The sequence below is a fragment of the Heteronotia binoei genome, chromosome 5 (assembly GCF_032191835.1).
Source record: "Heteronotia binoei isolate CCM8104 ecotype False Entrance Well chromosome 5, APGP_CSIRO_Hbin_v1, whole genome shotgun sequence".
NCBI classification, from domain to species: domain Eukaryota; kingdom Metazoa; phylum Chordata; class Lepidosauria; order Squamata; family Gekkonidae; genus Heteronotia; species Heteronotia binoei.
Genome location: NC_083227.1, coordinates 106,052,116 through 106,066,334, shown reverse-complemented (window position 1 = coordinate 106,066,334; position 14,219 = coordinate 106,052,116). Strand labels below are relative to the sequence as shown.

Sequence of the window (14,219 nt, the reverse complement as noted above, 5' to 3'; positions counted from 1 at the left end):
CTTCCTTCTTCCAGGGAGATGGAGGGAATGAGCCAGAGTCTGCTTCATGACCAGGCAGCAGCTCCCTCAATTGCATGGGAGACAAAGGCAAGCCTTTCTTCTTTTCCACTGGCTGAGGCTCCTCCCCTTCCTCCCTTTTGCTCAGCTGGGAGAAATACAAAGCACCTTTAAGACCAACACTGTTTTATTTAAGGTATGAGCTTTAGTGTCCCTTGCTACAGTGTGTGTGTATTTTGTTGGGCTCATTATGCTGTGGTTCTCCTGGATGTAACTGGGTTTGCCTCTCCTTTTTCATTATTTTCATGCCCTCATGATCCAGTCTTTCTCTGTAGGAAAGTAATGTTTAGATGAAGAATAACAATGTCCAGAGCTATTCCCATTTATTGTTCTTCTGCCATCAAAGTAGTCTAGTTTGCTTCAGTTCATGGCCAACCTTTTTGCAAAGCAAAGTGAAATAAGTGCGTTGGGTAGGAGATTCCATAATTTACATCGTAACTGAAGAAGATGACTTTTGTATTGAGACCTTCTATACAGCAAGACGGAATTTATTTCTTCTAATTTAATATGGATGTTTCCCTTTAAGGGCTTTGTTGTTATATTATAAATTGCTATTATAGTGCTACACAGTTTGCTACTTCTTACTTGTCGATGTGAAGCTGTGGTTCTTCATTGTTATAATCTATTCTGTTAAGATCTGAGACATACAGATGAGCATTCAGCAGGACTCACTCAAGAGCTGGCCTGCATACAACCCTTCATATTCAAGTCCTTTTATATCTGAGAGATATTTCAGAACAACAGACGCTTTCTTACAAAATATAAATTGACTATGTGGGAGACCTAGAAAGCGGTCCAGGAGTTATCTCCACTGCATCCCCCAATAAAAGTGAACACCCTTGGTTCTTATAAATAGTAAAAAAAGGCGAAAGCTTTATGCGATCTGAAGAGAAACCAGAGTATTCTTATAAATAGTAAAGGTGGTCCCCTGTGCAAGCACCTGTCATTTTTGACTCTGGGGTGATGTTGCTTTCACAACGTTTTCACGGCAGACTTTTTACGGGGTGGTTTGCCATTGCCTTCCTTAGTCATCTACACTTCCCCTCCCGCAAGCTGGGTACTCATTTTACTGACCTTGGAAGGATGGAAGGCTGAGTCAACCTGGAGCCGGCTTCCTGAACCAGCTTCCACTGGGATCGAACGCAGGTTGTGAGCAGAGGGCTCTGACTGCAGTACTGCAACTTTACCGCTTTGTGCCATGGGACTCTTTCTTATAAATAGATGTACACGTATGTGAATAGATGAAAAATGTCAACAGGCTACTATTGTTGCCTACAGAAATAACATGTAGTGAGCATGTTTCAATACAAGGAAGATGAAAAACAGATCTGCATCTCCTGCACTTCTAGCTAATCTAAACCTGACATGTGTTTCTTATAACTGAATAATAGCACAATTACATGTTGTGGGGATAAAAGCTGCGCATGTATCTACAACATATGCTATAACATATGAAAATCATGTCTTCTTTTCAACTGTTTTGCATCCTTGTAGCAAACATTCTGTGGGTCCCATTTACAGTACTATTCTAAACCAGATGTTTCCATTGTTGGCCTAGTTCTGATTAAAACGATGCAGGGATGGAGGTTTCATACAGCAAATTTCATTCTGTTGAGAAACCGTCTCCGAGGCAATCTGTCCACTTCAATCTGATCACTTCCCCCTTCCTTTTCCACCACACAATCTTTCTTGAACTTTTGTTTTGAACATATATAGTGGTACCATCAAAGCATCTCAGTGATACTGCTTTATCACTGAAGTGCTATATTGGTCTAGTGCTATAGTGCTCAACTTAGAAGTTCAAAAAAGTTTGAGGAAGATAGCATGGTAAAAAAGCACACTACTAGAAGTTCTGCAAATATTTTAAACTGCACACTGGAGCTATTCAGAAGCGCAAAGAGATGAAAATGGAAGAAGGCAGTCTACCTCAAGAACAGCTCAGCCACGCTTTGCTAACTGGATGCAAGCAGTTTTGTATGAAAAGGTAAATAAGATCTGTTAGCAGCTGGTTGTTAAAACAGTTGCAAAATGACACACAAAAATCTGTTAGCAACCAGCTGTCAAGAGAGATTACAAAGGCTGTCTGAAAAGGCGCCCGGGTGTACACATGGAGGAAACATGAAGACTGAGTATGGCTGTCAAATGTTAGCGGAAACAACTGGAGCGGAGGCATACATACTTGCTTTTTCTGGTAGAATTGTTTGTGTCCATGATTTGGCCAGTAAGCTTCCTCGCCCTAAGGCAAGGGCTTGAGGTTTCTTTTTTCCTTATTTATTTTTTGTGTTTCAAAAAATCTGATATAGCCAAGAGTTATACGCAGAGCCTGTCAAATAAAGTAAGCACTAGGACGTTTCGTTTATGATGTCCCGACGTCAGCCGCCGCTTGGTATCGTGCAGTTCTTTCTAGGTTCGAGATGTGGCCGCCTTCCTAAGGTTCTCCGCCCCCACACCCCGCCCCCTATTTGACGTTTCTGAGTTTGCCGTTTCCTCACCATTCCCAAGGGATGTGGGAACCTTTCTGCACCTCACGGAACCTTTGCTGCGGAAGCGCCTGTTGCTGCTCGGGGGATCCGCTGGGTGGCTCCGACTGTGGGGACGCTTTACTGTTGCGGACCCCCAAGCGGAGGGAGCCGGAGGGAGACAGAAAAGCGAAGCGAAGGGAGGCGGCGACAACGACGTGGGTGAGACGGACGAACGGGGGCTGGCGCGCCACCAACAGCGTGCCGAGCGCCTCAGCCCCCGCTGTCTCTCCGCGGCCAGGCCTGCAGCCCCACCAGGAGGTGAGAACCGGCCTGGAGGCACAGGGAGGGATCGTCGCGCACAAATGGAGGCGCCGCTGGGGGAACGGATGGGCCCAGGGGTGGGAGGCAGGCAGCCTACCAGACCCCTCCCCCTCGGCAGAGCCAGGCTCTGGGGAAAGGGAAAGAAGGGCAGGCGGCGCTCCAGGAATGTGCAGCTAAGGCGCTGGTTTTGCCTGGGCACCCGGGGGCGGGAAGGCGAGCATGGAGACTAGGCAGAGGGAGGGATTTGATGGCCAAGGTTAACACCAGGCGGAACAAAAACTTAGCACCACGGGAAGCAGGTTTCCTGAACAATGAGGTAGAACCCCGTGGTTTCAGTGTGATACCGGCAGCGAGGTATGGAGGTTTCAGGGATTGCTGAGGAAACTGGAGTTTGCTGATGTACCACAAAAGGCAGAAAAGTCTCAGACTGTGCTTGGACTCGGGGGAGAACTTGTTATTGCATGGGAAGGGAGTATTTGAATTACGGACGAAATCTACTTATGAAAGTGTGGGAGGCTATTTAAAATACTGTTAACTGTTGTTTTTTTTTTATAAATGACTAAATGTTACGGTGAATAAATCTCTGCAGCTAGCTGTAAAGATTAGTTTGGAAGTTTCTTTGGGGAGAAACGTTGAAGCTATCATATTTTTAAAAATCCTTGTCTTAATTATACCAACTGTGATGGCTGGCAAATGGCAGTCTGGTGAAAAAACTTTGAAACTTCCACATGGGGATGCACATAGCAGGCTGCTTTTTTACCTGTCATGACTAAGATTATTAGCATTTTCCAGTCCCACGTAACCCCATGTCCTTAGTTCTGATTTAGTTATATTTGACCAGGTGTATTTTCCACGTTAAGAACAGTCTTTTGCCTATTAATAATGCATGAACACATGCAAAAAAAATGCTGCTACTACTACTTTCTGTCTTGTATGGTTTGCTGGGTGCTGGCTGTATAGATGATTGAAATGACATCTTCTGTGCCTAGAGGAATCTGCTTAGAAAGGTGGAGGGAAAGGGTAGTCTTTGTAAAAATAGTGAGATTGATCAGGAAACACATACTGGTAGAAGGGTAGAAAAGAGATCTTCATAACATTTCCTCATTCTCCTTAAACCATGGCAAACGGAGAAGGGATTCAGAGTATGATAAGCAGCAAACCAAGTGGGGAGAAAACAAAGGAGGGAGACTAAACAAAGATAAACTTAATGTTTCATGTGTGTTGACTTGAGGTGGGAAAAGAAAGTCCCCCTTTCTTTCTGTTTGTGTAGATCTCTGTCCCATCTGAAATATAGCATTGACATATTTCATGCACTGGAGAAAATCAGACTCTTGATGCAGGGATAGCTTTTACAGTTCAAAGGCAGACAAAAATGACATAATCAGAGTGATGTAATAGTATATGGTTTGGAAGAGGGAATCTGAACTGACTTGAGAAGAGAAAGAAGAATTTAGATCAAGGGAAGGCAACCATTGGTTCATGTGGTAACAGTGGCATACCAGTTCATTTAGCTTGGCACCCAGGGACAACTAAAACGCTGGCAGCATAGCTTGGGCCAGCTGTGTGGGAGAAGACAACAGGCTTAGACTGTGTCTTTTCTCACCAACAGAGTCCAAAGTGTCCAACAGAGTCCAGTCCTTGAGATGCTGGCTATGGTGATGGTCCTTACCTTGCTTCAAATATAAAGCCTTTTTGGCTTCTCCCCTGCTCTTTTGTTTGCTAGTGCAACAGTATCTTCACAGGATGTTCTTCACAAGTGGAAATAGTAGCTCAGGTGGACCTCTGTTATGATTTTGGGGGAGAGAGGGATTAATCCCCTTATGCTGTTTTTGCGTGCTTAGTCCCCAGAATCTCCTAGAACATCTGTTAAGCCTGCAAGAAAACCTACAGATAGCATACTGGCATTTATATATCTTTTTCATGAAACAAATAGGAGTGGAGTTTGTGAAAACAGGAGGGAAGGGAAAAGTTTAACCCCACATCATGGCTTCAGTTCAAACTGAGGGTCCTGAACTGGGGAAGGGATTAATCCCAAGTGTTAGGACTAGTTTGCTCCACAGTTAAAAGATATGCAAGAGATATTCAGGCCAGGATTGATAGTTTATATTATTTATTCATTTATTCACTTATACCCCACCTTTCTCTCCAATAAGGACCCAAGGTGGCTTACGTTATTATCCTCTCCATTTTATCCTTACAGCAACCCTATGAGGTAGGTTAGGCTGAAAGAGTGTGACTGGCCCAGAGTCACCCAGCGAGCTTCCAAGGTATGAGTGGGGATTCAAACATGGGCTTCCCATGGCAGATCTTATCTCTCAGAACTGAGATAGTAAGATTGCCTTTTTTGTAACACTCTATGACCAACTTAGAACTACAAGAACAACTGATTCTCTAAAGTCACTTGTCAAAAAAGTGTAACAGAATGGTAGCGAACTTTGCTGTTCTGTCTCTGCTTCTCTGTGTGTGTGTATTTGTAAAAGAGTGTTGGAAGAGAAGGGTGGGACATCATTTGTTCTTCTGTCTTGTGTTTATTCCCTCTGTGTGTACTACCCAACATTCCATATAGAGGACATAGATACAGGTGAAAGCAATAGTTTACTACAGTTAGTGTGACTGTTACTACAAAGATTTAATGGGGAAGAGGAACTCTAGGTAAATCCAGTCCTATGCCTTTTGTGGAGTTGAGTTTCATTTCCAGTGAATTCTAAGTGCACATAGAATTGCTGCTTTGGTTCATCTTGGAACTGAATTAATCCCAGTTATTTGGCCCACTATAATTTGGTACTATTGACCTGGAATTTTTATTTCCCCCCCTCCCAGCTTTATTCATGGTTTAGACCTAAAAATTAGGTGATACCCCAGAATTTTAAATACTCCCTAGCCTGCCAGATCTTAACCAGTGTTCTTCTGGCAGTTTTTACCACCATGTGAAATAGTCTAGTAGTCATCTAGATTGATTCTTATTATGTAAATGAAGAACTGAGTATAGTAAAACAAGTTTTTGGGGGAAGGGAAGAAGTGTACTTAATGATGGATACTGGCAAGGGCTTCTCACACGTTTCTTACGAAACACAAGGTTGCATTGATGTGTGTCAAGTCTGATTTCTTCTCCTTGTCTTTTCTATGAGTTTGCTCAAAAGATACTCTGCTCAAATATGAATAGCATGCCCTCCATGCTTCTGTGCATTTAATGCCAGTCTTTCTGACAAGAAATTTATTAGTGAAGCTTTCCATAGCACGTTAACTCTATTTCAGAAAAATGTTCATCTGCTAAATTTATGTATGTTGAGTTCCTCTTAAAAGGGGCATGAAAGTCTAATCTGTAGCGTAGGATGGCACTAAAATTTGTTCCCTATTTTAAAATGCTTTTAAAGACATGGGGAGAAGACTTGTTCAAATTCAGCATTTCCAGCTTTTTAAACTATTGAGGTAGTAAGTATATTTAATGACCTATCATGTGTCTTCTTTGTTATTATGCTCTTAGTAGAAGAGTCAGTCTTGACTAGGGGATTCATGACTACTCCGTTTGTCTTCTGTGGGTTAATGGCTCTTGATTGTGAACAAACATGAGAGCCAGTATGGTACAGTGAGTAGACTAAGACCAGGGAGATCTGGGTTCAAATACCTACTTTGCCATGAACTTCTCTTGGTCTCTCTCAGGATAAAATGTGGGAAGGAGATCAACCCTGTATGCCAACCCTGAATTCCTTGGTCGAAGAGCAGGATAAAAATGTGATAGATGTTCATTCATTATCTCCCAAATACCAGCTTGGATAAATGTACTTCCTTATTTTTCTTTGAGGTTGTGTTTAATTGTACATTGTTACTTTAAAATAAAATATATTTGCTAAGGCTGTTCTGAACAACAGTAGGACTCCAGTACTGTCAAAGGTTAATGGAGACGGGGAACTTTAAGCCGATGCGGATCTTTGTAGGACTGTAACATGACAAATATAACCTTTCCATCAGTAACATACATTCTTGTACAGGTCTATAAATCAAATGAATTCTGTGGGATTTATTTCTGAATAAACATGTTTAGGGCCACTCTGCAGATCTCTTTGCAAAGCAGCTCTGAATAGTTTTGACTCTAAATGTGCCATTGAATAAAATGGCAACTTGACAAGGTGAAGCAAAATGTTAATTAATTATTTTTGGCTGCTTCTTAATATCAATAATGACCCTGAATAGCTTTCTGCTTTGAAATTAGGAAATGCCATTTGGAAGCTTTGGTCTGTTAATTTCATGCAAGATCAGTTACTGCTTGTAAAAAACTGAAAAAATTAAAACTGGTCATTTTATCAAAATATGGATATGATAAACATTTATGCTAGTAGCAATCATATGTAGTATATTTAAAATATGTAGTATATTTATATTAGAGATAGTTGGCCCACTGTTGGAAGATGTTAGTATAAAAAAAAAAGATGAAGTAACATAAAATCACATTAAACTTGTTAGTATCCCAGTATTAGTATGCTTTATGATGAATGCTGCTGGCTTTCAAATTTCAAGTATGGAGTATATGCTTCCTTAGCCCAGAGCTATACTGTATTATATTGTATTTTTATCTGTGTTTGATTAGGAATGTGCTGGGCAATATGATGAATTCATGGTGCTTTACAGGGTACAATAAGCAAAAAATATGGGTCCCTGCCTAAGGAGTTTACAATTTAAATATTGACAGTGGGGAGAACATAAAGAGAATAGAGGAAGGTGAAAGGCAGAGGTAACAAGGATTGAATGTTGGTAAAATATAATTGTATTAAAAGGTTTGTTGGGGATGACAACTAAGGAGCTAAGCTATAAGCTTCCCAATAAAGGTGACACTTCAAGGGGAGAAATTGGGGTGCACTGTGTAGATAAGTTTGCCAACAAGCATGGAGAAAAATTCCCTGTCCCATTCAAAGAGGCTCTTTATGTGTGGAAATTGTAAGTTAAAGCTTTTCATGGCATGGTGGTAAATGATATCCCATTAAGCTTCTGTCAAAGGACAGGGTTGTTAGCGACCCTATACATAGATGCTCTGAGTGAGAACTCTGGGCAAAGAGGACAGCAAGGGAGAATGCCTGGAGTTCTTATGGGGGGGGGGAGATTTGTTTGTTATTTTTTTGCATCCAAGAGTGGTAGATTTGGAGGAGGATATGCTGGACAGAAAGGTTGGGGTAAGGCAATGGAAAGCCTTAAAAGTACAGATAAGGGGTGTATGCTCTTTGTAAAAGGGGATGGAAAGCAAGTGAATCGTTTTGGCAGCAGAATTTTTGATTCTGATGAGCAGACTACATCTGCTCTTCTGGCACCATTAATAATAAATAATGACTCACCAGCATTATGTAACTGAGAATTATCCAGACTAAACCACGGGGTTTGAATTCTCCTTTTTGAAAAAAAACCTGAAGGATACTTTGGTTACTTCTTTGAAGCAAGTATTTTGCTACTGGGGAAAAAGCAGTGTGAGATACGTTTCTTGCAGGTTGAAGTTGCTATTCTAAATTATCAATCAGGTTAAAAATCATGGTGGTGAATGTCTCCATTCAAGATATTCTGTATCAGTTTTGTTGACAGGTTAGTGTTGCTTACTGAAAAAGAAAGAAGGCAAGGCCTAAATGTATGTCCTATACCAGTGGTTCCCAACTTGTTTGGATGTGAAAAACATCAAAAAGAATGTGTCAGCTGCCAGATCATAGAGAAGATATATAATGACCAAAAGATCAAAATGACAATGCTCGGTGTGCATATCAATTGGTATCAAAATGTTTAAATAAAGAAGGAAGTGGGGGTTAAAGTAATAAGTCATAAAAATAAACCTTTCTGTTTTGCTTCCCATATAACAGTTGTTTCACCTAACTATCCTTCCTGTGTTTTAAGGTCTGAAGTTCTTCTAAGGATACCCCACTTTTATAAGTGAGATGGGATATATGGCCTTTTCTTTGGTGACTGATTATAGAACACCACCTCAGGCATTTTGGTCAGGTGACTGTTGTTCTCTTTTAGGCACCAAGTAAACGCTTGCCTAAGCCCTTGTTAGCATTTAATTTTTGATTTTTTTCATACTTTCCCTGTTATTTTATTAGTGACTGTTTCTATTTTGCTGTTGCTTTTTATTGTTCCTGATAATATTTTTAATTATTACAAGCTACCTCAGGGACAAATAAAAGTTGAATAGTGGTGTATAAAAGCTTTAAATAAATCATAAGACTATGCTTATGGACAGTTTGTGTAACTTGCAGCTCTTTAAACTTGGAGTTGTGCTTATACCTGATTTGAAAGCACAAAAATGTATACCCAGACTAAAGTTTATAGCTACACTAAATCTGCTGGGTTTTTGAAAAACTAGTTTTCTTTCTTGTTTTGGTTAACCTTAATTTAGTTTTCAATATGAGAGGATTTTAAATTACAAAGTAAAGAGAATTTAGTTTTGGAGAACTAAATTCAGGCTGTGACAGTTATCAGTTGCTGATGAATTGTCCAGGCTTGGTAGCTTGCAGCCTCAAGGATCTGTGACTTTTTTGGAGTTGTGCCAGAATCTAGTCAAGTCATCTCTGGCCAGAAGAAGGAATGTGACCCAGAATATTGTGGTATGTTATATGGGCTATGACAGCTAGCCCTGTGGCACAGGCTATATGGTGCTAGGCCAGGAGAAGTAGAGTCAGAAGTTTTGAGTTGCAACCTAGAGCCATGTGCAGGTCGGCTGTCAGTGTTTGATCAATTGACCAGTGTGTCAACTGTTTGGGATTAGTTAAAGGGAAGTTGACGGGGAGAGACAGGAAGGTGATATCCCTTCATGGTGTTTAGAGGTTGTTTAAATCCGCTATAGTAGAGACTTGAGTAAACATACATGCCATGGAATAGGTATGAATGGATCCAGAAGGATGCCAGTGTTGTTCAATAACAGTATCACAGAGGCTGGAAAATGGTAGGAGGTTCCCATTAAAAAGTAGATGTCTTGTCCAAATGAAAACAAAAATCTCAGCCCCTAGGGTTGCCAGGGTAACTTACAAATACAAAAATTGTTAAACACCTCAATGACCCTAATAATATAACTCAGCTATTATGGATGCCCTGGTCAAAGTTCGATTCAGAGTATAAAGAAAAACACCAGCACTTTGAATTGGGCCTCAGAACAAACTGGAAGCCAGTGTAAATATGGAAAACAGGGAACATATGATCCCCTGGAGTGCCCTGATTAATTTATTTACTTTGTTGATCCTTTGCCGTTCTTCTCACTGAGGACCCAAAGGGGCTTACATTATTCTCCTCCTCCAGTTTATGCTTACAACAAGCCTGTGATATGGGCTAGGCTGAAAGTGTGTGACTGGCCCGAAGTCCCCCAGCAAGCTACCATGGCAGAGTGGGTCTCCCAGATCCTAGTCTAAAACTCTAGCTACTGCATAACACTGGTTGACAATGTAGTTGCCATACTCTATACTATCTGAAATTTCTGAACCGCTTTTAGATGAAATCCCATGTACAGTATGTTAAAGCAATCTAACATAGATATTAACATGATATGTGTAACTGAGGCCTAGCCCACTGTCTCCATGAATGTTTACAACGGATAAATTAGCCTATTCTGGGCAGGGGCAGGGAATCATTCCTGGCTACTTCCACTACCAGATTCTCAAGCAGCAGAAGAGGACCCAGGAGCATGCTTTCCCAACATCCAGTGTTTCACTGTTTCTGACTGCTGAGAGAGTCTTCATAATATCTCTAGATTCAGCTGGGAAGAAGAGAGAGAGCTGCGTATCAAAACCATACAGATGACACTGTATTCCAGATGTCCTCTCATAGCAGTATAATGTGGAAACTGAAAAACATAGGAACACTCACATAAACCATGTAGCAAAACAAGTCTTCTGTAGCAGCTTTAATAGCTGCTGAGTTATCTGAAAGCACAACAGGCCCAATGAAGTAACCAGGGCAGTTTCTGTCCAAGAAACAATATGGAAACTAGACTGGAATATGTCTAGACAGTGTGCAAGCTTCTACCATAGCAAACTATGATATTTATGAACTAGGAAATGAGAGAAGATACTGATATGTGTGAATGGAAGAGAAGAGAAAGCATGTAAAATAGAGGTGTGTATATTGGCCCAAAGAAGACCAAGCCTAGCTGAGGATGAAACGGCTTGACTTCTGCAGTGAGAAGCTCTGCCTTTCCATCTTTTAGATATTTTTGCCAGTGTTAGCATACTTGATCCTTGTTATTATTCTTGGTTTTTGAAAAATCCCTCACAAAAGTTTTCAGAATAAAATTAATAGGTTTGGGATAAGATGATGGCTGAATGATAAATCACGTTTTTTTAACAACTCACCCTCAACAACGACAGAAATTACAATCATTACAATGTTATAGATACAATATTTAAAGCTTGCTGGTATAACAGGTCAATCATGACTACTCATTTCCATTATCCTATGTTATGTAAAAGCAAGGCACAATAGTACAAGTCTAATGTTATATTTTCACTCAGGAAACAACAGAAGAAATGCGGTTATTTTAATAGTGAGGCGAGATGTAGCACAGGCAATTGGGCTATAATGCAAAGTTCGACTGAATAGTATCAATAAGACTTCATAGAAAATCTGTCAACATAACCATCATTCAGGTTTACATTCCAACTACAGATGCTGATGAGGAAGAAATTGAAAGCTTTTAGGAAAGTGTTCAGGAAGAAGTTGATCGCACACCTAAACAAGATGTGCTGTTAGTCATAAGTGACTGGAGTGCAAAAGTTGGAAACAAAGCAGGATCAAATATTGTTGGAAAGTTTGGGATACGAGCATGAAATGAAGCAGAAGAGCAGCTCATAGATTTGTTTGAGGATAACAAGTTGTTGATTGCAAACACATATTTCAGGTATCCAAACAGATGATTATATACACAAAGTTTACGATTTGAAATTGAAATTAAAGATTTTCCATTTCTTGACTCAATCATCAGCCGAAAGGGAGATTGCAGCCGAGAAATAAGGAGATTGCGAAGAACAGCCATGAAGGAGCTAGAAAAAAGTATAAGGGTATTTCACAGGTGACCAAGATCAAGACAATTCTTATAGTATTCCCCCTTATTCTGTATGGGTGTGAAAGGTGGACCACAAAGAAAGTTGTTTGAAATGTGGTATTGGAGGAGAGTTTTACAGATAACATGGACCCCCCCCCCCCAAAAAAAAAAGACAAGCAAATGAGTTCTAGATCAAGTCCAGCTTGAACTCTCTGTAAAAGCTCAAATAACTAAACTGAGGCTATTGCCTTTGGTCACATTTATGGGAAGACATGAGACACTGGAAAAGTCAATAATCCTAGGAAAAGATGAAGGCTGCAGGAAAAGAGGAATACCCAACATGAGGTGGATTGACTCAATCAAGGAAGCCACAGCCCTTAGTTTGCAAGACCTGAGGTGGGTTGTTAACAATAGAATGTTCTGGAGGTCATTAATTCATAGAGTTTGCCATAAGTCAGAAATAACTTGACAGCACTTAACACACAAACACAATGTTATATTTAATTCCTGCTTCCAAAATAATAATAAAAAAGATCTCCAGCTATCAGAAAAATGTGCTTTTTTAATACAACCATCTCTAAAGTAAACAAGTTTTGACCACTTTGATAGTTTTGCAATACCCCATACTTTTTGAACTCAGAATTTGATTGTGAGTTGTCTTCTAGTTTTCTGCTAATAGCATTTTTGCAGGCATTTATAGCTTTGCAGCCATAATTCCACAGCAGATTTAATAAATTATATGTGTGAAAATAAGAGGTAGTTATTCAAACACCACATTCTTTTACAAAGTCAAATTCTAGGTTCTGATATTGAGTGGTCTGGGACCAATGTATCTGCAGGACCACATCTTCTGGTATGTCTCAGAGACAGCATTACACTCATCAGATGACAATCTACTGGTGATCCCCAGCCCTAGAGACATACAGCTATCCTTGACCAAGGTCAGAGCTTTTTCAGTCCTTGCCCCAACATGGTGGAACTCTCTGCTAAGTAACACCAGGGCCCTGCAGGACCTTATGCAATTCCATAGGGCCTGTAAGGCAAAGAACTTCCTGACAGTGGTTCCTCAGTGGAACAGGCTTCCTTGGGAGGTGGTGGACTCTCCTCCTTGGAGGTTTTTAAACAGAGGCTAGACCATCTGACAGCAATGCTGATTCTGTGAATTAGGCATATCATGAGACGGAGGGCAGGAAGTGCTTAGTTCTTGTGGCCCTTTCTTACATGCCCAGGAAAATGCTGACTGTCACTTTAGTCAGCAGTTTTTCTCTAAGCCAGTTTGGCAAGGGATCCTGGAGGTTTTTGCCTTCTTCTGGGCATGAAGCAGGTTTCACTGGGAATGTATGCGTGTGGGTGGAGGTATTTGTGAAGTTCCTGCATTGTGCAGGAGATTGGACTAGATGACCCTGGAGGTCCCTTCCAACTCAATGGCTCTATGATTTTATGTTCTGCCAGACTTTTGGTTGAGGGTAGTGACAGTTTGCATTCTGGCTGGCACCTTCGCCCATACCTGTCCTCATAGCCTGACTTAATTCCTCTACCCCATACCCATGAGGCATCCTCAGGCTGGAAACGGGAAGAAAACAAAAATTCCTCCTCTTAATCTCTTAATTTAATTGTATTAATATGTACTGTTTTAATGTTTGCTAATTATATAAATAGCCCAGAGCTCTACAATAGTAGGGATTATTATTTCCTATAATAATCTGTTTTTTAATGCAACATCCCAAGATACCATTGATGTATTCTTATCAGAAATAAACGAAATAGTTCAGCAACTGGTACACTTAATGAGTTGCTAGCCCTTATGAGCAATTTCCCCAGCCATCACAAATTGTGATAAATGTGGAGTGAGATCTACTAAAACTATAATCTGTAGCTCAATCAATTGGTGGCCCAGGTTCAGATATCACTGTCATGGTAAGCTCACTGGGTGACCTTGAGCCAACTCTGTCTTGATAATACAAGCATTTTTAATATTAAAAATGCAGTCCTGACATAGCTGCTACATAGATGCTACAGATGTGTATCGCCCAAACACTTCTGATGCCTGTTGCTATATTACATGACAATGTGAGAGAAGGGAGGAAGAGAAGGGGAATGATCAAAGTGTGATGTTCATCTGTATTTCAATCTGCTTGGGAGGTTGCTTAATTTAAAAAATGAATATCCTACCTTTCTGGATAGGCACAAAGTGACTAACAACAAAGTTTAAGCCGGTAAAATACTTAATGCTATCCCTCCCCCCCCAAAACTATACTTTGAATAAACTTTTGTTTGTCTTAAAGGTTTCACTGGACTCAAAATTGGTTAAATTTGTATAGATTAGTGCGAGGGTAGAAGTTTGTCCATTTATGTAACCTCTGTGGTATTTAGAT

At 40.5% G+C, this 14,219-nt stretch overlaps 1 protein-coding gene across 4 annotated transcripts in view; it reads left to right on the top strand.

Annotated features, from left to right (window-relative positions):
• Positions 1-2,552: 2,552 nt before the first annotated feature.
• The window catches only part of RAD54L2 (RAD54 like 2), a 105,950-nt gene continuing 94,283 nt past the window's right edge, over positions 2,553-14,219 (top strand). For 2 of the 4 annotated variants that reach the window (XR_009555450.1, XM_060239991.1), the window contains exon 1: positions 2,587-2,837. The gene's annotated coding sequence lies outside the window, so the exon portion shown is untranslated. Of the gene's footprint in view, positions 2,838-14,219 lie in introns of all 4 variants that reach the window. The other 2 variants (XM_060239989.1, XM_060239992.1) reach the window with 2 other exon arrangements.